The sequence below is a fragment of the Eriocheir sinensis genome, chromosome 9 (genome assembly GCF_024679095.1).
Source record: "Eriocheir sinensis breed Jianghai 21 chromosome 9, ASM2467909v1, whole genome shotgun sequence".
NCBI lineage: Eukaryota > Metazoa > Arthropoda > Malacostraca > Decapoda > Varunidae > Eriocheir > Eriocheir sinensis.
In genome coordinates, this window is record NC_066517.1 from 11,894,253 (window position 1) to 11,919,176 (window position 24,924).

The following is a 24,924-nucleotide window of genomic DNA, read 5'->3' on the forward strand; positions in this document are numbered from 1 at the left end:
TCTCTCTCTCTCTCTCTCTCTCTCTCTCTCTCTCTCTCTCTCTCTCTCTCTCTCTCTCTCTCTCTCTCTCTCTCTCTCTCTCTCTCTCTCTCTCTCTCTCTCTCTCTCTCTCTCTCTCTCTCTCTCTCTCTCTCTCTCTCTCAGAAAAGTTTCATCTATATTTCTTGTTTTTGTCGGTCATGCATTTTTTTATCGCTCCTCTTTATATATTTCTTCTTTCCCTCCTCCTCCTCTTCCTCCTCCTCCTCTTCCTCGTCTTCGTCCTCCTCTTTCCTCTCCCTTTTATATTTTTTCTCTCTTCCTTTGCTCTCTTTATTTTCTTCTCCTCCATCTCCTTTTCATATTTTTTTCTTTTCTTTCCTCCTCCTCCTCCTCTTCCCGCTCCTCCTCCTCGTCCTTTTCGTCCTCCTCCTCTCTCTCCCTTTCGTGTTTTTCTTTTTTCCTGTCCCCTCTTCTTTTATTCCCCCACCTTCGCCTCCCTCCTCCTTTTATATTTTTCCCTCTTTCTCTTCCTCCTCTTTCCCTCTCTCTTTCCCCTCTTTCTTCCCCTTCCATATAATTTTTCACTCTATCTCCCCTCTTCTTTTCCTCCCTTTCCTTCTCCTCCCTTCTCCTTTCATATGTTTTCCGTATTCTCCCCTCTTCTTTTCCTCCTCTGCCTCCTCCTCCTCCTCCTCCTCCTCCTTTTCTCCTCCTCTTCTCCTCTTCCTTCCCCTTGTATCACTTAACACAACTTTGCTTCAACGATTCCTTCTTCCCTTCTGTGTACAAACATCTCTGACGCTTCATTTCCTTCATCTGTTTTGTTTTCCTCATCTCCTTTATTGTGTTCCTCTCTTAAGTCTCTTCCTAATCTTCCTTTATCTTCTCATTTACCTTCCTCTTTCTCTCTCTTTTGTCCTTGACCTTCTCTTCTCTCTGTCCTCTGTGTCCTTCTTCCTCCTTCTTTGTTGTTCTTTGTTCCTCTCTTTTTTTTCTTTTGCTTTCTTTCTTTCTTTCTTCTTTCTTTCAACTGTCTCGTTCTCGGTTTTGTTTCTTCAGGTTCTTCGGCTTTTTTGTTTTTCGTTTTCTTCAGTGTCTCCGTTTTTTTTTTCTTTTGGTCTTGTTTTCTCTCTTGAATATTATTGGTACGTGTACTTATTTCTTCATTTTCTTTTGTTTTTTCTTTTCCTGTTTTTTTCTTGTTCTTGTCCTTTTCTTCTTGTTTTTCTTCTTGTTCTTCTTTCTAATTCTCCTCCTCCTCCTCCTCTCCTTCTTTTGCTATTTCTTCTTTTATTTTTTCTGGTTCTTTTACTTTGTTTTCCTCCACTTTGTCTTCTTCGTCTCCACCATTACCAATACAGTCTCCTCTCGAATAGAGTTCGCCACTGGAATAGCCTTCCTGCAGAAGTGGTTAGCGCAGAGACAATCAACTCCTTCAAAAAACGCATTGATCGACACTTTGCTGCATCGGGAGTGAACTGAATGTATCGAAGAGTAGGTACAAAAGTGTTTTAATCCTTCCCGCAAGCCACTCTTGTGGCTGACGGATTGATTAAATCACTGAAGGCAGGCAGCCTTGTAATGAACCAACAGGCTTTCTGCTGCCTGCTCGTCCATGTTTCCTCCTCTCCCCCCCCCCACCCCCACCCCCACAAACCACCCATAGCCCTCGCCTCTTAGACTTTTTCCCAAAACTGAATCATCGCCACTAGAGGAAAGAAAATGAAGCGTATTTTTTTTCTCTCCCTCACTAAGCACCCAGTCAGAGAGAGAGTGGGAAGGAGAGAGAGAGAGAGAGAGAGAGAGAGAGAGAGAGAGAGAGAGACGAGAGACGAGAGACGAGAGAGATAAAAAGTCTGAGTATTCCCAATTACGAAGAACGACTGAGTTACCACTTAACGATACACGAAGTTTTCCTCTCCCTCTGTGTGTGTGTGTGTGTGTGTGTGTGTGTGTGTGTGTGTGTGTCCGAGTTTCCACTTAATTGACTTATGATAAGGAAGATGGAAATAAGAGGAAAGGGAGGAGGAGGACGACGAGAAAGAAAGGTAGAAAGAAGAAGAAAAAAATAGAAAATGATGAGGAATAGGAAGAATGGACGAATATGAGATTAAGAATAAGGAAGAAGATAAGGAAATATGAGGAAGATGAAGAGGAAGACGATGAGAAAGAAATGTAGAAAGAGGAAAAAAAAATAAAGCAAATGAAAAGAAAATGACTAGGAAGAGGAAAAATGGATGTTTGAGAAGAGACGAGAGTAGCAAATGATATGATGTGAGAGACACAGAAACAGACAGACAGGCAGATTGGTGGATAGGAAGGATAATATGGTAAGTGGAACAGGCAGATGGGTAGGTAATCAGCCTCGTTAGGTAAGTAGGTAGGTAGACAGGTAATTTGGCTGGTTAGAAGGCAGGTAGGGAGGGAGGGTAAAGGGAGGGACGAAGGTTAAAGAAGCTAATTTAGAACGTGCGTGAGTACGGAGGGAACAGGGAGTGAAAGTGAAAGTGAAAGTGAGTGTGTGAGAGTGAGAGTGTGAGAGTGAGAGTGTGAGAGTGAGAGTGAGTGTGAGTGTGAAAGTGAGAGTGAGAGTGAGAGTGTGAGCGTGAGTGTGAGTGTGAGAGTGTGAGAGAGAGAGAGAGAGAGAGAGAGAGAGAGAGAGAGAGAGAGAGAGAGAGAGATTTGCTAATTGAACGTGACGCAACTGAGGTGAGAGAGTCCGAAAGTGAGGGAGGAGAAGAAAGAAGAGTAGGAGGAGGAGCAGAAGAAGAAAGAGAAGGAAGAGTACGAGGAGGAGAAGAAGAAGAAAGAGAAGGATTAGAAGAAGGAGAAAGTGGAGGAGGAAACATTTTATGGGGAGGACGACAATGAAGAAGAAAGGAAGATATAAGGAGAAGGGGAAGAAGGAGGAAATGAATAAAGAATAGGAGGAGGAAGAGGAGGAAGATGAAAAGGAAAAGGTAGAAGGAGGAAAAAACGAAAATAAAAATAAAATGAGTAATATAAGTAAGAGGAAGAACGGATGAGTAAGAGGAGACGAATAAGGAAGAGAGAAGCAAGTGATGATACGGTGGAAGAAGGAGGAGGAGGAGGAGGAGGAGGAGGAGGAGGAGGAGGCTGGAGATGAAGAATTAGCGAAGATGCTCTAATTGCTCAAGTTTTACGCCTATCACTAACGATGCAGCTAATCTCTCTCTCTCTCTCTCTCTCTCTCTCTCTCTCTCTCTCTCTCTCTCTCTCTCTCGGTATTGACGGTCAAGTAAACCAATGGATCGCGAATTGGTTGAGCAACAGACAACAAAGAGTGGTGATTGACGGATTTAACTCAGAGTGGGCGCCGGTCACTAGTGGCGTCCCTCAGGGCTCGGTTCTTGGCCCAGTGCTCTATTATTTACATCAACAATGTGGATGTTGGACTCAATAATCGCATTAGTAAATTTGCAGACGAAACAAAGATTGGTAACTCGGTTCTCACTGACGAAGACAGGCAAAGCCTCCAAGAGGATTTGCACAAAATTTCAGCCTGGTCGGATAGATGGGAGATGCCCTTTAACGTAGACAAGTGCCAGGTCCTTCAAGTTGGAACAACATAAGAACATAAGAACATAAGGAGTCTGCAAGAGACCGGTTGGCCTAAACAAGGCAGCTCCTGTACACTGAACCCCACCTTACCTCACCCTCCATGGCTTTATCTAACCTCTTCTTGAATGTATCTATGGTATTGGCACCCACAACATGGCCCCCAAGCCTGCTCCATTCGTCCACCACTCTATTGGTGAACCAATTCTTGCCTATGTCTTTGTTAAATCTGAATTTGTCTAACTTAAAACCATTGCTACGCGTTCTACCCTGCTCTTTTACTATCAAAATCTTATTGACATCCCCTTTATTAAATCCTTTCATCCATTTATAGACTTCGATCAAGTCTCCTCGCAACCTTTGCCTTTCTAGCGAGTGTAGATTTAACTGCTTCAGCCTGTCTTCATAGGGCAAGTTTCTCACCCCCTGAATCATCTTTGTCATCCTCCTCTGTACAGATTCTAACATCTTGATATCCATTCTATAGTAGGGGGACCAGAACTGAACTGCATAATCGAGATGAGGTCTAACTAGTGCTAAGTAAAGTTTGAGGATGACTTCAGCGCTCCTATTGCTTACGCTCCTTGAGATGAAACCAAGTACTCTGTTTGCCCGATTTTTAGCCTGAATGCATTGAACCCTAGGACGGAGGTCAGCGCTCACTAGGACTCCTAAGTCTCTCTTACGCCCAGACCAACTTAGAGGAGTGCCATTTAAGGAGTAATTGTGTGAGGGGTTATTACTACCTACACTCAGAATGCTACGCTTCCCGACATTGAATTCCATCTGCCACTTCCCCGCCCAATCATATAGTCCGTCAAGTTCATCCTGGAGAACGGTAGCGTCCCTGTCTGATTGGATTACTCTACCGATCTTGGTATCATCTGCGAACTTGCTGACATCACTACTAATTCCTGTGTCCAAGTCATTGATGTGAATAATAAAGAGCAGAGGACCCAGCACCGACCCTTGTGTGACGCCACTCGTAACACTGCCCCATTCAAATTTTTTACCATTGATTTGCACTCTCTGCTTCCTACCACTAAGCCACGCCCTGATCCAGTTCAAAACTTTCCCATCTATGCCGTGAGCCTGTAATTTTAGTAATAGCCGGTGATGGGGAACTTTGTCGAACGCTTTACTGAAATCTAGATACAATATGTCGTAGTTTTCATCTCGGTCAACCGCCTCGATTACTTTAGTGTAAAAGGACAACAGATTAGTAAGGCAAGACCTACCCTTTGTGAGCCCATGCTGTGAATCATGAATTAAACTATGCTTCTCTAGATGGTCCCGAATGCTCCCGGCTATAATTGACTCCAACATCTTTCCTACAACTGATGTTAAGCTAATTTGGCGATAATTTGAGGTGGCTGACTTGTGTCCCTTTTTGAAAATTGGCGTCACATTAGCTACTTTCCATTGATTGGGCACATACCCAGAATTTACCGACATCTTAAAGATATCGGTAAGCGGGCCACTGAGGACCCCCTTGCACTTTTTCAGCACCTTTGGGAATACTTCGTCCGGGCCCGGCGATTTGTTTTTCTTCCACCTACTAATCTCATCCTGGACTACTTGCCTAGTGATGATCACATCCCTCAACTTGTCGTTCCCTTCGCCCTCATATATCTGAACTCTCTCCGGAATGGTTGTTAGATTTTCCTGCGTGAAAACTGAGAGGAAATAGTCATTCATCATTTGGCTCATATCTTCTCCATTCTCAACGAGCTCACCTGTGTTAGTTTTCAACGGTCCAATTCTGTCCCTTGTTTTCGTTCTGTACAATTTGAAGAAGCCCTTGGGATTGCTCTTGGCCTCGTTGGCTACCCTAATCTCATAATTTCTTTTTGCTAGGCAGGTGTTCCTCTTCACCGACCTGGCTAGCTCAACATACTGAGGTGGGTTTCTCCGTTCTTTATTTTCCTATAAATTCCTCTCTTTAAGCCTACCTCATGCTTGAGTCTGCGGGTCATCCATTTGGGGTCGTTATTTTCCTTCTTACGTGCTTGGTAAGGGATATGCTGTCTCTGACCCTCTGCAATTACTCTAACTAAATTATTGTAGGTCATTTCTATATGATTCCCGTGTGTTTCCGGCTCCAGCCTTGAGATCTGGCCCTCATCCAGCCCAAAGGTTCCCCAATTTACCTCCTCAAGGTGTCTTCTGAGCCCCTCATAATCAACTCTTCTAAAGTCAGGCACCATCACAGGGTTGAGTTCATGGGTCACCGCCCAGTCTAATTTAAACCTAATTTCCTTGTGATCACTGCCACCTAATTCTCCCCCAACATCTAGCTCACTGATCATATTCTCGTTGTTAGTCAGGACTAAGTCTAAAATGTTATTTCCTCTGGTGGACTCAGTCACTGCCTGCTTGAGAAAATTATCATGTAATACTTTCAGAAAATCCTCAAATTTTAGATCACCCACCACGCCTTCCTAATCTATATTCATATAGTTAAAATCCCCCATTATGCAGACATTTTTGCTCCTGCTCTCCCTGCCTACCTCTTGCAGTAATATATCAGTGTCCTGCCTGCTAAGGTTGGGTGGCCTGTAAAGAACCCCTAGAATTAGTTTGTCTTTCCCTTTGTGGACGTCCACCCAAACTGATTCTGAGTCGCCATTTGTTTGAACAGAGTTGATAGCAAAATATTCAAGTGTGTCTTTAACATAAAGTGCCACCCCCCGTCCCCTTCTTCCCTTTCTATCTTTCTGAAACATCTGATAACCATCTATTTCATACTCCGACATGAAGTTTTTGTTTGCAGTATCCACCCATGTTTCCGTGATAGCTATAATGTCGAATTTTTCGACACATGCTTTCCCGCTCAGTAGATCTATCTTATTCCTGAGACTCCTACTGTTGGTGTAATAAGCCGTTAGCCCATCCTTTCTTACATCCTTTCGATTACTCCTGCGCCCCCTAGTCCCAGTCTGCGATACATAGCCACTGATGACAGGCCGTCCCCCCTCGCCTACTCTAAAAAATCCTGTAGGGTGCTATGTGATCGCTCGAGGGAGTCTGCGAGAACCTCCACCCCCTGGTGTGACAGGTGCACCCCATCCTTGGCATACAAGGTGCCTTTATCGTAGAAGAGGTCCCAATTGTCCAGGAAAAGCCAACCATTTCGTTTACAGTGGGCCGCCAGCCTGCTGTTTACCGCTACGGCTCTGGAAAGCCATCCCTCCATCCCGAAATATCTCTTTGCTTCCCACTCTACCAATGTCATTACCCCCGAAACTGCAGAAGACGATTGGCTGTGTCCTCTCCCCTGGTAAAATTTCCTCCATTCTGTCAGAGACGAGCTGGATGCCCGCCCCGGGAAAGCACACTCGAAGCCTATTTTCCTTATCCCTTGAACAAAAGTACCTGTCAATGAACCTGACTTGAGAGTCCCCAACCACCAGGACTCTCCTCTTAGAAACTGCGTCAGTAGACGGAAGGGAAGCCGCTACAGGAGGAGATGGAGCGGCGGCAACAGGGGAGGAGGAGGAGGAGGAGGAGGAGGAGGAGGAGGAGGAAAACATGGAAACATGGAAACATGGACTAGCAGGCATCAGAAAGCCTGTTGGCTCATTACTAGGCTGCTTGCGTTCAGTGATTTAATCAATCCGTTTGCCATAGGAGTGGCTTGCAGGGAAGGATTAAAGCACTTGTGTATCTACTCTTGGGAACGTTCACTCCCCGATGCAGCAAAGTGGCGATCAATGCGTTTCTTGAAGGAGTTGATGGTCTCTGCGCTAACCACTTCTGCAGGAAGGCTGTTCCAGTGGCGAACAACTCTATTCGAGAAATAACTCCTGCCGATGTCGGTATTGCATCGCTTTGCTTGAATTGTTTTTCCGTTGTTTCTTGTTCTCAGGTTAGTTTGTAGCGTGAAGAGTTTGGAGTGATCAACGTTGCTGAGCTTGTTCAAATACTTAAAGACTTGTATCATGTCTCCCCGCAGTCGTCTATTTTCCAACGTGAAGAGGTTGAGTCGCTCGAGTCGCTCTTCATAGGGCTTCGTCCTCAGTGTTGGTATCATCTTCGTGGCGCGGCGCTGTACTCTCTCAAGTAATTCAATGTCTTTCCTGTAATTAGGAGACCAGAATTGCACGGCGTATTCCAGGTGGGGCCTTACCAGCGAATTATACAAGGATAACATAACTCCCGGCGTCTTGTATTCGAAGTTCCTCGCTATGAACCCAAGCATTGTATTGGCTTTCTGACAGGCGGACTTGTAGTGTTTTGTTTGTTTCAAGTCACTGCTGATGGTGACGGAGGAGGAGGAGGAGGAGGAGGAGGAGGGGAGAAAGGAGGAGGAGGAGGAGGAGGAAAAGAAGGAGGAGGAGGAGAAGGAGGAGGAGGAGGAGGAAGGAACACAAAGGAACACAAAGGAAGAACAAACAACAGGAGACCTGCTGGTCCTTACGAGGCTGTTTGTGACAAGCTACACTAACTATCTAATCAAAGGTGTAATAATAAGGACAGCAAGGCAGGCTCCTCCCACCCCATCCCTCCAGCCAAAGCTGGCAGGAAAGGAAAAAGAACCATGCAGCATGGAAAAACTGCATGGAAATTATTTAGGAAGAGGAAGAAGAAGAAGAGGAGGAGGAGGAGGAGGAGGAGGAGGAGGGGGAGGAGGAGGAGGAGGAGGAAGAGGAGGAGGAGGAGGAGGAGGAGGAGGAGCTGGAGGAGGAGGAGAGGAAAAGGAGGAGGAGGAGAAAGAGAAGGAAGAGGAGGAGGAGGAGGAGGAGGAGGAGGAGGAGGAGGAGGAGGAGGAGGAGGAGAAGGAGGAGGAGGAGGAGGATGAGGAGGACGTTGAAGGGAAAGATGGAGAGAAGGAGGTGGCGGAGGTGGTAGTGGAGGTGGCGGAGGTGGTGGGGGAGGAGGAGGAGGAGGAGGAGGAGGAGGAGGGGGATGTCATTGAAGGGGAAGGTAGAGAGAAGGAGGTGGCTGAGGTGGTGGCGGAGGTGGCGGAGGAGGTGGTGGGGGAGGTGGGGGAGGAGGAAGAGGGGTGGGAGGAGGAGGGGACCGGGGGGGGAGGCGGGGGGGATGCGGCTGTGGGGGGGCGGGGAGGGGAGGCGAGGGTGGAGGAGAGAGGAGAGGGAGAGCAGGGTGAGGCGGATGAGGGGGAAGAAGAGGAGGGAAGGGGGGAGGAACGGATGGGAGAGGGCGAGTGCAGGAGCGAGGAGAAACTCCCGCGAGTGGAACACTTGCTACATACTGTCGTCCGGAGACCTTCCCTCAAAATTTCAATGTCCCGTGTCAGCGCGTGAATGGCATCCTCGAGTTGTCTGATGTTCCTTTCATCCTTCTTTGCCTTCATGCAAAACTGACATGAATCGATCGCCCCTTTTCTCGTTTTTAAATACTGGGGTGCTTGGCCGGCATCCGCAGTCGACACAGCGTTTTATGGAGGGCATTTTGCCTTTGTCTATTCCCTGAGATTAGTGACAAAACAAAGGGTCTCTAGGGAATTTCGCCCACCGCGCGGCTGGGTAGACGCCGCGTTGGGAATTTCCGGACGAAACAAAGAAAGAAAATCAGCCTGAAAACAAGGACCTCCTAGTACACTTCCTGGAAAATAATATGTAAATTATGTGTAGTAAAGTTAAGAAGGAACTTAGTACAGTTAGGAAGGAGTTGTATGTGCACCACAGTGTTGTGAGGAGGTGTAGGGGAGGTGTACGGTGTGGGCAGAGGGGAAGAGCAAGTGTGCAAGGGAGAATGTGTTTAAGTAAAGTGAATATAACACTTAGCACTTAGCAGAGCAGTGTTGGGCAGTAGAGGTCAGCGAACCAGCAAGGCAGCAGCAGCAATAGGAGAGCCTCAGGATATGCTGGAGAGCACAAGGAAAGCACACTGCCGAGAACAGCGAGCGTAGTTGACACGTGTACCTCCAAGGCTAGGTCGCGGCCAACGAAATAAGAAGTTCGATTACGAAATGGGCAGCGTTAAACTCACAAGCGTTCAATACGTTAAGGACCTGGGGGTTAAAATCGCGTCAAACCTCAAATTCTCACATCAATGTATCGATGCAGCAAATAAAGCGAACAGAATGTTGGGCTTCATTAAAAGAAACTTTTTATATAAGAATAAAGATGTAATGCTTCCGCTCTACAATAGCTTAATCAGACCCCACTTGGAATGTGCGGTACAGTTTTGGTCTCCCCACCATGCAAAGGACATTGCTAAATTAGAAGGTGTTCAGCGTCGGGCAACAAAAATGATCCCTTTCTTGCGCAACAAATCTTACGAAGAAAGGCTTTCCACCCTTAACATGTTCTCTCTTGAGAAACGCCGCCTCCGAGGAAAACTGATCGAATGTTTTAAAATACTTAATGGTTTCACGAATGTAGACAACGCAAAATTGTTTTATGATCGATGACACTTTGCGAACGAGGAACAATGGCATAAAACTCAAATGTAGACAAGTAATTTCAGACTGCACCAAATTTTTCTTCACCAACGTTGTAGTGCGAGAATGGAATAAGCTTCCACCTTCAGTGGTCCAGTGTAACACGATTGACTCCTTTAAAAACAAGCTCGACCGACACTTCATTGAACTTAATATTAACTAGAGTAGAAATGCAACGTTTTGGAGCCTTCTGTAGAATCACTTAGGTTTAAGGACAGACCACCTAGTCTGGACCATGGGGTCTGTGTGGTCTGATTTTCTTTGTAAATTTCTCTCTCTCTCTCTCTCTCTCTCTCTCTCTCTCTCTCTCTCTCTCTCTCTCTCTCTCTCTCTCTCTCTCTCTCTCTCTCTCTCTCTCTCTCTCTCTCTCTCTCTCTCTCTCTCTCTCTCTCTCTCTCCAATCCCTTAAAACAAATAAAAGTCCCGGACCTGACAAAGTATATCCTATACTGCTTAAAGAAACAAAGAGCGAAATACTCTCCTCTCTCACAACCGTTTTCAATATGTCCTTGCGACAAGGCATTATCCCTTCGGATTGGAAAAAGGCTAACGTGACACCGATTTTAAGAAAGGAGACTAAAAAATACCGGGTAATTATAGGCCCATTAGTCTAACTTCAGTTGTAGGTAAGCTACTCGAGAACATAATTAGAGACAAAATTGTAAGTTACCTTGAAAGCCACTCATTAATTGGGGATTCACAACATGGCTTCCGAGTAGCGGGCTTTTTTATTATTGTTTCCTTTTTTGTGTGCCCTTGATCTGTCTCCTGCGTTGTAAAAAAAAAAAAGATCCTGCCTATCAAACCTATTGACCCTTTATAACGATCTCTTCTCAGTTTATGACGTAACCAAATCACTGAACGTAGTCCATCTTGATTTACAGAAAGCGTTTGATAAAGTTCCACATCATAAATTACTTTATAAATTAAAGCAAATAGGTATTGACGGTCAAGTACACCAGTGGATCGCGAATTGGTTGAGCAACAGACAACAAAGAGTGGTGATCGACGGATTTAACTCAGAGTGGGCGCCTGCCACTAGTGGCGTCCCTCAGGGCTCGGTTCTTGGCCCAGTGCTCTTCATTATTTACATCAATTATGTGGATGTTGGAATTAACACACTCATTAGTAAATTTGCAGACGACACAAAGATTGTTAACTCGGTTCTCACTGACGAAGACAGGCAAAGCCTCCAAGACTATTTGCATAAAATTTCAGCTTGGTCTGATAGATGGGAGATGTCCTTTGACGTAGACAAGTGCAAGGTCCTTCAAGTTGGAACAAGAAATAAGAAGTTCGATTACGAAATGCTTGGCGTCAAACTCAAAAGTGTTCAATGCGTCTAGGCCCTGGGGGTCAAAATCGCGTCAAACCTCAAATTCTCACAGCAATGCATCGATGCAGCAAATAAAGCGAACACAATGTTGGGCTTCATTAAAATAAACTTTTTTATTAAAAAATAAAGAAGTAATACCTCCGCTCTACAATAGTTTAGTCAGACCCCTCTTGGACTATGCGGTACAGTTTTGGTCTCCCCACCATGCAAAGGACATTGCTAAATTAGAAGGTGTTCAACGTCGGGCAACAAAAATGATCCCTTCCTTGAGCAGCAAACCCTACAACGAGAGGCTTTCCACTCTTAACATGTTCTCTCTTGAGAAACTTCGCCTCCGAGGAAAACTGATCGAATGTTTTAAAATACTTAATGGATTTACGAATGTGGGCAAATCAAAATTGCTTATGATCGATGACACTTTGTGTACAAGGAATAATGGCACAAAACTCAAATGTAGACAAGTAAATTCAGACTGCAACAAAATTTTCTTCACCAACGTTGTAGTGCGAAAATGGAATAAGCTCCCACCTTCAGAGGTCCAGTGTAACACGATTGACTCCTTTAAAACAAGCTCGACCGACACTTCCTTCAACTTAATAAGAGTAGAAATGCAAAGTTTTGGGGCCTTCTGATTAATGTAGAATCACATAGGTTTAAGGACAGATCACCTAGTCTGGACCATGGGGTCTGTGTGGTCTGATTTTCTATGTAAATCTCGCGCTCGCTCTCTTTCCCTTACTTTCTATTAGCCGGGAAGTTTTGTTTAATTAATGCGTCAAGTCCTTATCGATGTTTGCCGACACTCACGCCATCCATCCTTGCTGCCTCGTCGTCCTCCACTCCTTCTGCTACAGTCTATCGGCGGGGAACTTGTGACTGTCCTCTTTGTCCTTCCTCCTCCTTCTTTGTTGTTCTTTGTCCCCTCTTTTTTTTTTCTTTGCTTCATTTCTTTTTTTTTTATAATTGTCTCGTTCTCGGTTTTGGGTTTGTGGTTTGGGTCATAATCGTTTGGCCTAAAGATAAAGTTGATCTATTCACGACACGTTTTTTTTAAAATTTTTTTTATATAGTTAAGGAGGCAGCTCAGGGGCTAAAAACATATTAACAGGAACATAATGGCCCACTAGTCGCTGCTTCTGCGAAAGAAAACAGAGGGAGAACAGAGCGAGTCATGATAGTTTGTTTTTTGGGCTTGATTTCACGTTTCTTCGACCCTGTTCTCTGTAAGGTAGTAGCGGGCTTTTTTTCATTATTGTTTTCTTTTTTTCTTACGCCCTTGAACTGTCTCCTCTGCTGTAAAAAAAAAAGAAAAAGGTGGTATTAGATCCAAATAAGTCAACGCTCTTTTGGAAGATCAATTCTCAGTCGTGATAGTTTGCTGTTGGGCTTGAATTCGCGTTCCTTAGACTGCTTTCTGTAATGTAAAATTTAGGTCCAAGGAAGGCAACATCTCCTCTCCTTGAAAGATCGTGATGACAGGGGTGGCGTTGATTCTCTGGTTGTGTTCCCGTTATTTAACAAGGAAGTTTATAATGTCTTTCTTGTGTTTCGGAGCGCGGCTAACGTCACGGTGTACAACAAAAATCAACATCTTTTTCCGTGTTTAACCGCAGGGACACGTCAGTTACTCCACTCGTATCAAAGTTTCTGAAGGTCCCGTGCCCAGACTTTTTTTTTAAGGTTTTGGAAAGTTCCGTTTTGTTTCCACCATGTCAGTTTGCTTACAGGAAAAAAAAAAAAACTTGAGAATCGCTTTTCGCCATTTGTAAACTTTAGACTGCAACGGATGAAGGACATGAAGCCAAACTAGAGCAGCAAGATTTTTTATTGTGGGATCTGATCGTGTTGACCATAAAGTTAAGCCTAGTGAAGACAATTTGCTTACAGGAAAAAAAATAGAAAATCTTTTTTGGCCATTTGTAAACTTTAGACTGCAACGGATAAAGGACATGAGGCCAGACTAGAGCAGCAAGATTTTTTTTATGGGATCTGATCGTGTTGACAATAAAGTTAAACCCAGTGAAGACAATTTGCTTACAGATAAAAAAATGAGAATCGCTTTTGGCCATTTGTAAACTTTAGACCGCACTGAATGATGGAAATAAAGCCAGACTAGAGCAGCAATATTTTTTTTTGTGGGATCTGATCGTGTTGACAATAAAGTTAAATCCAGTGAAGACAATCTGCTTAAAAAAAAAATGAGAATCGCTTTTGGCCATTTGTAAACTCTAGACTGCACTGAATGATGGAAATGAAGCCAGACGAATGCTGCAAGAATTTTTTTGTGGGATCTGATCGTGTTGACAATAAAGTTAAATCCAGTGAAGACAATTTGCTTAAAAAAAATAAAAAAACTGAGAATCGCTTTTGGACATTTGTAAACTTTAGACTGCACTGAATGATGGAGATGAAGCCAGACGAATGCAACCAGATTTTTGTGAGATCTGATCGTGTTGACCGTACAGTTAAATTCCGTGAAGACCAAAAAAGAATTATTAACAACTGCTCTCTCTCTCTCTCTCTCTCTCTCTCTCTCTCTCTCTCTCTCTCTCTCTCTCTCTCTCTCTCTCTCTCTCTCTCTCTCTCTCTCTCTCTCTCTCTCTCTCTCTCTCTCTCTCTCTCTCTCTCTCTCTCTCTCTCTCTCTCTCTCTCTCTCTCTCTCTCTCTCTCTCTCTCTCTCTCTCTCTCTCTCTCTCTCGCTTCCTTGCGCAACAAATCCTACGAAGAAAGGCTTTCCACCCTTAACATGTTCTCTCTTGAGAAACGTTGCCTCCGAGGAAAACTGATCGAATGTTTTAAAATACTTAATGGTTTCACGAATGTAGACAGGACAAAATTGTTTATGATCGATGACACTTTGCGAACTAGGAACAATGGCACAAAACTCAAATGTAGACAAGTAAATTCAGACTGCACCAAATTTTTCTTCACCAACGTTGTAGTGCGAGAATGGAATAAGCTCCCACCATCAGTGGTCCAGTGTAACACGATTGACTCCTTTAAAAACAAGCTCGAACGTCACTTCCTTCAACTTAATATTAACTAGAGTAGAAAAGCAACGTTTTGGAGCCTTCTGATTAATGTAAAATCACTTAGGTTTAAGGACAGACCACCTAGTCTGGACCATGGGGTCTGTGTGGTCTGATTTTCTATGTAAATCTATGTAAATCTCTCTCTCTCTCTCTCTCTCTCTCTCTCTCTCTCTCTCTCTCTCTCTCTCTCTCTCTCTCTCTCTCTCTCTCTCTCTCTCTCTCTCTCTCTCTCTCTCTCTCTCTCTCTCTCTCTCTCTCTCTCTCTCTCTCTCTCTCTCTCTCTCTCTCTCTCTCTCTCATACTATTTGTTCATGGCTCGCTCTTTTAGGTTGTTCATCATGACATGTGAACTCTGAAATGTTTCGCTGACCTTTTCGAGACAACGTTAACATTTGCACGTCACTCTCATTCATTAGTGCCTTCCGCTCACGGGCTCGGAATAATTATAAAGGAATTCACTGGTCTTGCAGGCTCCTCTCCATTTCTGTCTGCTGTTTCCTGCGCTTCATATCCTTCCCGGCCTTGAGTTATGTTGCATGTGTGGCGGCCATCATATGCTGCTGTTGGTGGATGTCCCGGAGCACTAGACATGTTGCACTGTGTTAATATATTATAAATGCATCCTTGCTGTTTTAAAAAAAATCCATCAATCTATCTATCTATCTGTCTATTTCTATCTATCTAGCTGTCCATCTATCTATCAGTATCGCTCATTACACACACACACACACACACACACACACACACACACACACACACACACACACACACACACACACACACACACACACACTCATACATATGCAAGTGTTTCAAGAGTTAAGTGACGGTAATATGCGCCTTAATGACTCCACTTTCCATTAATAATAATAACTACAACAACAACAACTACAACAACAACAATAAATAATAATAAAAATAATAATAATAATAATAACAATAATAATAACGTTCTTGATCTCAGTGATGAAATTAATTGGTTTTGTTTTGAAAATAAAGTAAATGAGATAATAATGAAGCTCTGTCAATTAAACTGCGTGCATGTATTGTGTGTGTGTGTGTGTGTGTGTGTGTGTGTGTGTGTGTGTGTGTGTGTGTTCGTGTGTGCTAATGGGCCATAATCGTTTGATTCGATATTGTTCTTTGTTTATTGAATTAGAGGTAGGCAGGTGTGTGTGTGTGTGTGTGTGTGTGTGTGTGTGTGTGTGTGTGTGTGTGTGTGTGTGTGTGTAGGGGCGTTTTTTCCATCACTTCCCTTAATTGTATGGAGCTTATTTACCCACTCCCCCCTTCTCATTTCTCTCTCTCTCTCTCTCTCTCTCTCTCTCTCTCTCTCTCTCTCTCTCTCTCTCTCTCTCTCTCTCTCTCTCTCTCTCTATCTATCTATCTATCTATCTATCTATCTATTTATCTATATCTGTCTATCTATCTGTATGTCTCCCACACCCACCAAAAAAAAGACAAAAACGCCTCATAATTGATGGGTGTATGTACGTATGTTCGTATGTATGTTTGTATGTATGTATATCTATGTATGTATGTAAAATCTATTCATCACAAAATAAAGAACAGCAACACACGATAATGGGGGGGGGGGGGGGGGCCGCTGTAAGTTGTGTCACGCTCCCACTGAAGTTACTGCATCGCGTTCTCTGTCCCTGCTCGTTGATCGTGTATTAAAGGGAGGGTTAACGCGTTCATCCGTGCCTTTATGTATTGAGTAATTAGCTGCGTCGTTCACTCCCCTCTTTCGTTATCCCCTTCATTACTTTGTTGTTGCTGGTGTTGCTGCTCGGTCGTTCAATCCATCACGCGTTCACTCATTTATGTACGCGAGTGCTTATTATGTTATTATGTGTGTTTATTGGGTTTTCGCTCTTATTCTCTCGTTTATTTATGGTTTCACTGTTTTGTTATTTATTTTATTTGTTCATCTTTGTTGTCATTCGTTTATTCCTTCTTTCATTCTCTTTTTCGTTCCTCCTCTTCTTCCTCCATTCATTCAGTCTCCCATACATTTAGTCAGTTGCTTCGTACTTCTTTCGTTTCTTTCTTCTTTCCTTCCTTCTTTCATTCAATCCCTCACGCATTTATTACTTGCTTCTTCCTTCTTTCGTTTCTTCCTTCTTTCCTTCCTTCTTTCCTTCAATCTCTCACACATTGAGTTACTTGCTTCTTCCTTCCTTCGTTTCTTTCTTCTTTCCTTCCTTCTTTCCTTCAATCTCTCTCACATTCATTTACTTGCTTCTTCCTTCCTTCGTTTCTATTTTTCTTTCCTTCCTTCCTTTCTTCATCCATTTAATCTCTCATATATTCACTCACTGGCTTATTCTTTCATTCTTTCCCTCCTTCCTTCCTTCCTTCCTTCATTCATTCATTCTTTCACGCATTCAGTTACTTGCTTGTTCCTTTTTGTCGTTTTTTCATTCCCTCCTTTATTCAATCTCTCACACACTCATTTATTTGTTTATTCCTTCCTTCGTTTCTTCCTTATTTCCCTCCTTTATTCGATTTCTCACACATTTACTCATTCATTTATCTCTTCATTTACATTATCATTGCTTCTTTTATCCATTTAGAAGAGTTATTTGCGAATTAAAGAAAGGAAGGAAAGAAGAATGACGCGGAGGGGGAAAACAAAGGAGGAAAGGAGGAATGGTAAAAAAAAGGAAGGAATCTGTCGCCTTTGAAGAAAAACACGGCGAAACGAAATTAAGTATACGAAGAAAAATAAAAGGAAAGGAGAAGGAAAGAAAGGAAGGGGGGAAAATAAGACAGAAAGATGGAAGACGGAAGAATGGAAGTAAGAGATTGAAGAAGGAAGAAGGGACTAAATAAATGAAAGTAGGAAGGAAAGAAGGAAAAAAAGGGTACAAGACGAATAGGAAGATTGAAGGTTAGAAAACAAAAAGAAATAAAAATAGGGTAAATTAGGGAAAGAAGAATGTGGGAAAGGAAAGAAAGGAGTGATGGAAAGGAGTAGTGAATGAATGAATGAAGTAGAGAAGGAAAGAAGACAAACCAAAAGTAATGAAGAACGGAAGGAAGGAAAAAAATAAAAATTAAAAGAAAGAAAGAAAGAAGAGAGGAGGGTAATGAAAAAAAGGGAATAAATCATGAAGAAAAGGAATAAATAAAAGAGAAAGAAAGAAAGGAAGAAAGGAAAAACACAAGGCCTGAAAGAATGAATGAAGGCAGGAGTGAAGGAAGAATGAAGGAAGGCGGGCAGGTAATGAAGAAAAGGAATAAATAAAGGAGAAAGAAAGGAAGGAAGGAAGAAAAGAATAGCACAAGGAATGAAAGAATGAATGAAGGCAGGAGTGAAGGAAGAATGAAGGAAGGCGGGCAGGTAATGAAAAAAAAGGGAATAAAACATGAAGAAAAGGAATAAATAAAGGAGAAAGAAAGAAAGAAAGGAAGAAAAGAATAGCACAAGGAATGAAAGAATGAATGAAAGCAGGAGTGAAGGAAGATGAAAAAAGGGAATAAAACAGAAAGAAAAGGAATGAATAAAGGAGAAAGAAAGAAAGGAAGAAGGAAACAAAACAAGGAATGAAAGAATGAATGAAGGCAGGAGTGAAGGAAGAATGAAGGAAGGCGGGCAGGTAATGAAAAAAAAGGGAATAAAACAGGAAGAAAAGGAATAAATAAAGGAGAAAGAAAGGAAGGAAGAAAGGAAAAAAACAAGGAATGAAAGAATGAATGAAAGCAGGAGTGAAGGAAGATGAAAAAAGGGAATAAAACAAGAAGAAAAGTATTGAATAAAGGAGAAAGAAAGAAAGGAAACAAAACAAGGAATGAAAGAATGAATGAAGGCAGGAGTGAAGGAAGAACGAAGGAAGGCAGGCAGGTAATGAAAAAAAGGGAATAAAACAGGAAGAAAAGGAATAAATGAAGGAGAAAGAAAGAAAGGAAAAAAACAAGGAATGAAAGAGTGAATGAAAGCAGGAGTGAAGGAAGATGAAAAAAAAGGAATAAAACAGGAAGAAAAGTAATAAATAAAGGAGAAACAAAGAATGGAATGGAAACAAAACAAGGAATGAAAGAATGAATGAAGGCAGGAGTGAAGGAAGAATGAAGGAAGGCTGGCAGGTAATGAAGGCGGGCAGGAAGACAGGAAGACTGCTGTGTGTACTTACCTGAAGGACACGTAACTTTCGCCAAAGATTAACTTGGCGAATAAGCTTCATCGACTCCCCCCTTCCCCCCTCCTCCTCCCCCCTACCCCCTTAATCCCCCTCCTACCCCCCCTAGCTTTCCTCCTCTTTCCTCCTCCCTTCTCATCCCCTCCGGCGTACCTTTCTTCCTGACCTCCTCCTCCTCCATCATACCTCCTTTCTTCCTCCTCCTCTTCCTCCTCTTACTCCTTCTTCTCTTCTTCCTCTTCCCCTCCAGCGTACCATTCTTCCTTCCTCAGTCCCTCCTTCCCTCTCCAGTATTTTCCCCTCTCCTCCTCCTTCATACCTCCCTTCCTCCTCCTCCTCCTCCTCCTCCTCCTCCTCCTCCTCCTCCTCCTCTTCCTCCTCCTTTGATGAATAGCCTTGATTCCCTCCTGCTCCTCCTTTTCCCCAGCGACTATTCCCTCTTCCTGTTTCCACATTCATTTCCTCCCTTTCCCCTCATTCCCTAACCTTCCCTCTCTTCTCATTTCCCTTGCCCTCCCTTCCTCCCTTCCCTCCCCTTCGTCGCCCATCACCGTCCATCATCTTGTCCCTCCCTTAATCTACCTTTCCCCTCCCCCCTTCACCTGCCTCCTGATGGGGAAATGACTTACCTTCGACACGAGAGGCGGAGAGGAGCAGGAGCAGGAGAGGCAGCAGGTGGGGAAGCATGAAGCCCCCCGATCCCTGCTGGTGGGGCGGTCTGCTTCCTCTGGTTTGCATGTTTAAGGGGGAAAGGAAGGAAGGGGAGAAGGGTGACAAAGGGAGGGGAAGAGAGAACAAGGGCTTAGAAATACAGGTAGAAAAGTTTATGATAAAGAAGGGCAAAAAGGAAAAAGGGAACAGAGGAAGAGAAGAGAAAAGGGAAAGAGGGATAACTGATTTAGGAAGAGAAGTAGAAGAGGAAAACTGGAGATAAGAGGAAAGAAGGCAACAGTGAAAAGGGGGAATAGGACGAGGGAAAGATGCAAGAGAAATGAAAAAGAAAAAAAAAAGAAAGGTGAAAGGGGGATAATTGATTCAGAAAGAGCGTTTGAAGAGAAAGGAGAGGAGGTTAAAGGGAAGGAGGGAGCAGTGAAAGGGGGAATATAAGGAGAAAAAATGCAAGAGGGGATGAAGAGGAGAAAACTGAAAAGGAAAGGGGTAAAAAAAAGAGATAGTAAAGAAACGTTAGAGGGCAAAAGGGAAGGAGGGAGCAGTGAAAGAGGGAATAGAAGGAGAAAAGATGGAAGAGGGGATGCAAAGGAGAAAACTGAAAAGGAAAGGGGTTAAAAAAAGAGGTAGTAGTGAAAGGGGGAATGGGAGGAGGAAAGACGCAAGAGGGGATGAAGAGTGAAAGGCAATCGAGGGAAAGAGAATTTGAAGGAGAGGTGTGAAGGGGGAACTAAAAAAAATAAAAGGGGGGAGACTCGGAGAAGGGATTTAGTGCTCGAGTGTGTGAGAAGAGGAGGAGTGGAGAGGAGGTAGAGGAGGAGGAGGAGAAGGAGGAGGAAAGGTTGAAGAGGAGTTGAGGACAAAGTCGGAAGTGGATGAATGAGAGATGCTGAGGAGGAGAGGTGGAGAGAAGATAAAGTGGAGGAGGATAGAGAAGGAGAAGGACTGAAATAACAAAGCAGAAAGGATGTAGTTGTGGAGGAGGTGAAGAGGAGAAAAAAGTGGAGAAAGAGGTGGAGAAGAAGGATTGAAAGGGAAGATAAAGATGTAGAGAGATGGAGAGATGTTGAATAGGAGAAGTGGAGAGAAGATAAAGTGGAGGAGGGTGGAGAAGGAGGAGGACTGAGATAGCAAAGCAGAAAGGATGTAGTTGTGGAGGTAAAGAGTAGAAAAAAGTGGAGAAAGAGGGAAAATAAATATGTAGAGAGGAGACTAAGACACACAAAGGAGAGAGTATGTAGAAGTGGAAGATAGAGAGAAGAGGAAAGATGGAGAGGTGGAGGAGTTCGATGGAGACAGCAGAGGGTGGAGGTTGAGGTAGAGGGTTAAGTTGGTGCAATCCTTTGATCTCGGCGGCCAGTTCGACTCGTCTTCAGTAAACCCTCCGCCCTGGCAACACTGTCCAGCGCTGTTGAGTCTTGCAGTGGAGCGGAACACAGTCTTTCCTTGGGGTTGTGTGTTCAGGTATTCTCTCGTCCCTTTAAACGCGAACACAGGCTGAAACACAGGTAACCACTTTTCAATTCTCAGCGGGTAACATTGTCTTTCCTCTCTCACTTTCTCACTCGCCCAGTCACTGTAGTTTACCTGTATTTCTTTGGGGGGCGAATGTTCAGGTATTCTCTCGTCCTATTAAACACAAATAGAGGCTGAAACACAGGTAGTCATTTCTCAAGGGTTAGATAGGTACATGTTCTCGCTTTTCCCACTGTCTTGGTCACTTTAGTTTACCTGTATTTCTTTGGCGGGAATGTTCAGTTTTTCTTTAGTCCCTTTTAAACACAAATAAAAACGAAAACACAGGTAGTAATTTCTCAAGGCTCAGATATTTACATCTTCTTGCCTTTCTCACTCTTATTCACTGTAGTTTCTCTGTCTTTTCTTGTCATGAATGTCTAATTATTTTCGTCCTTTTAAACACAAACGGAGGCTAAAACATAGGCAGTTACTTTTCAAGGCTTGGATGGTTCTCGCCTCTCAGTCTCTCACACTCTCTTAATCACTGTGGTTATCCGTCTTCCTCTGGCGTGAATGTCCAAGTATACTTCTCCTTTCTAAACACAAACAGAGACTGAAACACATATTCACGTTTCAAGGCTTGGAGGGTAACCTTTTCTAACCTCGCTCACTCTTTCACTCAATGTAGTAATCCTGGAAAGCAAACAAAGTGTAACCATAAAGTGACCCCGTTGGAGACAGTGACGGGCGTGTTCATCATCGTCCCTAAACCCAGAACGAGGCGACGCAACGTAATAAAATCCGAATTGAAAGGCCTCGCACCCCTCCCTCCGCTTGTTAGACGCGAGATTACGTCCTTACACGGTGATTTCCTTCTTAAATAGGCCGTAATTGAGGCATATGGCGCCCTGCTTACGGCCCATTGATAGACGTAAGTGACTCCTCGACCTTCCCGCCCCGACTATAACCAGGCAGCGGCACTCGGGGGAAGGGGCGAGCGGGGAAGCGGGGACACCACCTCTCTGCAACCCCGACGCCTCCCCTTCTCGCCTCCACTGCCAGACCCCAACCCGGAAACGTGGACTTGAGGCGCTTGTACTGAACTGCGGCTCTTCTGAAGGGAAAATTATCGTACTATGGAGATATTGTCTTTCTTTTTACTGTAAGACGAACGACACCTCCACTACATACTCCTTGATCTTAACCTGAAAACAAGGACTTGAGGGTTAAACTGAATGCCTCCTTTCCTTTACTGAAGAAAAAGAAATCATCCTCTTTGCATATATTGTCGTAATTTTTACTACAATACGAACGATACCACCACACGATCCCAACCTTGAAAAGAGACTTGAAGGTTGCTCTACACGACTGGAAACTCCGCGGAAAGGCAAAACTACCGTCCTTTTACATCGATTGCCGTGTGTATCGGTAGGAGACTGAAAGACAACCCTTCACCCATACCTCGCTACGGTGCCCTCCAGCGGTTCAATAATTGGCGCTAACTCGGCAACAAGGACAGGAACATACACCGCAACGCAAGGGAGCGCCGGTGAAAGGGAAAACTATCGTACCTTTCCGAACCTTTACATTTGTGAGCGGACAACCATCGCCAACGCTACCTGATCGTCGTACTCAGCATATTGTATTTGAAACCGGCCACAAGCTTTTCAAAACACGATGATGATGCTCTTACAAACGTCCCTGGCTCATGGATCACTCAGTTTCTCATTACGCTACTCCGACCAGCCATTTTTCTTTGTTATCTTGCCTTGTGACTTTTGGCTCTTGCAGAATTTAATATCATTCGGTAAAGAAAAGAGTCATTATATGGGTTCTGTAATATGATAGCTACTGTAATTTCTAAGCTTCCTGGCGTAGGTTAACGAAGGCGATGCAGTTATGACACTAAATTTCACTTCAAACACTTCCAAGGTGCAATTTCAACTCATATGGCACAATTATATAAGCCATTTAGCCCTCAAACACTACGTGACAGCCACCCTAACACTTCAGCCGCCGCCTTCACACTGCAACCACCCTCACCCTCACACTACAACCACCCTCACCCTCACACTACAACCACCCTCACCCTCACACTTCAACTACCCTCACACTACAACCACCCCCACACTACCACTCTCACACTACAGCCACCCTCACTCTACCACCCTCACCCTCACACTACAGCCTCACACAACAGCCACCTTCACGCTGCCTCCCTCACACTACAGCCGCCACCCTCACACTACAGCCGCCACCCTCACACTGCCACGCCACCGCCTTGACAACCTTGAGGGCCGTTGCTGAGGCCTCGTCTGTGGCTGTCTCTGTGCCCCTCTCGTTTGTGGCCGCCTTCTCTCGGCTCCCTCGGGCGGTGCACTAAACCCTCGCGCCTACCGCCGTTTGTCATCCTCCCTCGTGATTTATGTGGAGGCCGTCGAATAGCTTTTCTATAGCCGAGCCGATTTACCCCTCCTGCCGAAACTGTCCTTCTTCCGTACCTTTGGAAACGCACCTGTCGCCCGTGCCCTTACATCATCAACCCCACCTGTGCCGCGGCCTCTCTATCTCGTCCCCGGCTCTCTCTTTTCCTCTCTCTCCCTCTCCCTCTCTCTCCCTCTCTCCCTCTTCAGTCATCGGCCTCACTTCCATTCCTCCTTCGTCATGGTCCGCACGTGTCTCCTTCCCTTCTCCTTGTCCCTCATAACGAAAGCCAGATCTCTCCCTTCCTCCCTCTCCACCTCCCTCTCTCTCCCTCTGCCTCTCCTATCACCAACCTCACTTCCTCCTCCTCCTCCTTCTCCCCTCTCTCTCCCTACCTTTCTCCTCATCTCTTGTTTACATAACCTTCATATATATAAATTCTCTCTCTCTCTCTCTCTCTCTCTCTCTCTCTCTCTCTCTCACTCACTGGTTCATTACTGCAGAAGATTAGTAGGGTGAGTAGGAATAAAAAACGTCTGCATAATGGGAGACTTCAATTATTGGAACATAGATTGGGAAGGCGAGCGAACTTGGGTGGCCTAGAAACTGAGGGTGTTCTTGAAGTCATTAGTGCCAGTTAACAACGTCAAGCAGGTAATTACGAAGCCCTTAAGGGGAGAGTCAGTGTTTTGTGAGCCTTAATAATAAGAATATGATCTGTAAAGTAGATGTTGAGGGTCAGGTTTTCGTGTTCACAGGGAAACTTATTATGTATATATGACTTGGATTCGAAGGTAACCCAGAGTAGCAGGAGCCTCGTGTTGGTACCTGACTTCTGAAGGGTTAATCATTAGAGGCTAAGAAGACACCTTGAGGAAGTTGACTGGGGATCATTAGGGTTAGGAGAGGAGGAGCGGGATCAAGGGCCGGAATGGGAAGAGGAGCCGTATGGAAATGATCTCCAGTAATTTAGTCAAGGCGAGTTTAGTTCCAGGAAGTGTAGTATTCTGGGTGTTGGAAGAAATAACCCATCACGCAATTGGTCTTTAAGTGACACTCATCTAAGCAAGTATAGCTGTAATCGTGTCGCCCTAGCGAGCTCTGATATCCGTCCAGAAGCTCAGTATATTTAGTCAGAATCGCACAGAGTATGGGTTTTATTTCAAGAAGCGTTAGCAAGAGAAGCGCTTAAGTCTTCCCCAAGCTATATTACTGGGATATTTCAAGAAGCGTTAGCAAGAGAAGCGCTGAAGTCTTCCCCAAGCTATATTACCGGGACGTTTCAAGAAGCGTTAGCAAGAGAAGCGCTGAAGTCTTCCCCAAGCTATATTACTGGGACATTTCAAGAAGCGTTAGCAAGAGAAGCGCTGAAGTCTTCCCCAAGCTATATTACTGGGACATTTCAAGAAGCGTTAGCAAGAGAAGCGCTGAAGTCTTCCCCAAGCTATATTACCGGGACGTTTCAAGAAGCGTTAGCAAGAGAAGCGCTGAAGTCATTCCCGAGCTATATTTAGTAGTAGTTAGACCTCATCTCGCTGCTACGGTACAGTTCTGATCTTATTAATGAAATGGACGGCGACCTATTAAAAGTTGTGCAGCGAAGATGATGACAAAAATTATTCAACGGTTGAGAAGCTTGCCATCTTAGGTAGCGTTAACTTGTATTCCCTGGAGAGGTGGAGGCTGCGAGGACACGTAATTGAAGTTTATAAGTGAATGAAAGGCTTTAATAAGGGCGACGGCAATAAGGGTTTAGTATTAAGAGATCCGGATAGGACACGTAGCGAAGGGATTAAGTTAGATATATTCATGGATAGGATATGGAGGATAAATGACGTTAGGTAAATGACTATAGCCACTTGTAGACTCCATATGGTCTTCTCTGTCTCT

At 44.2% G+C, this 24,924-nt stretch overlaps 1 protein-coding gene and 1 pseudogene across 1 annotated transcript in view; one reads left to right on the forward strand and one right to left on the reverse strand.

The window, feature by feature from the left end:
- Positions 1–24,924, forward strand: part of LOC126995930 (uncharacterized) — a 272,074-nt gene that overhangs the window by 49,566 nt on the left and 197,584 nt on the right. The window lies entirely within an intron of this gene.
- Positions 7,040–24,924, reverse strand: part of LOC126996281 (basic proline-rich protein-like) — a 93,501-nt pseudogene continuing 75,616 nt past the window's right edge.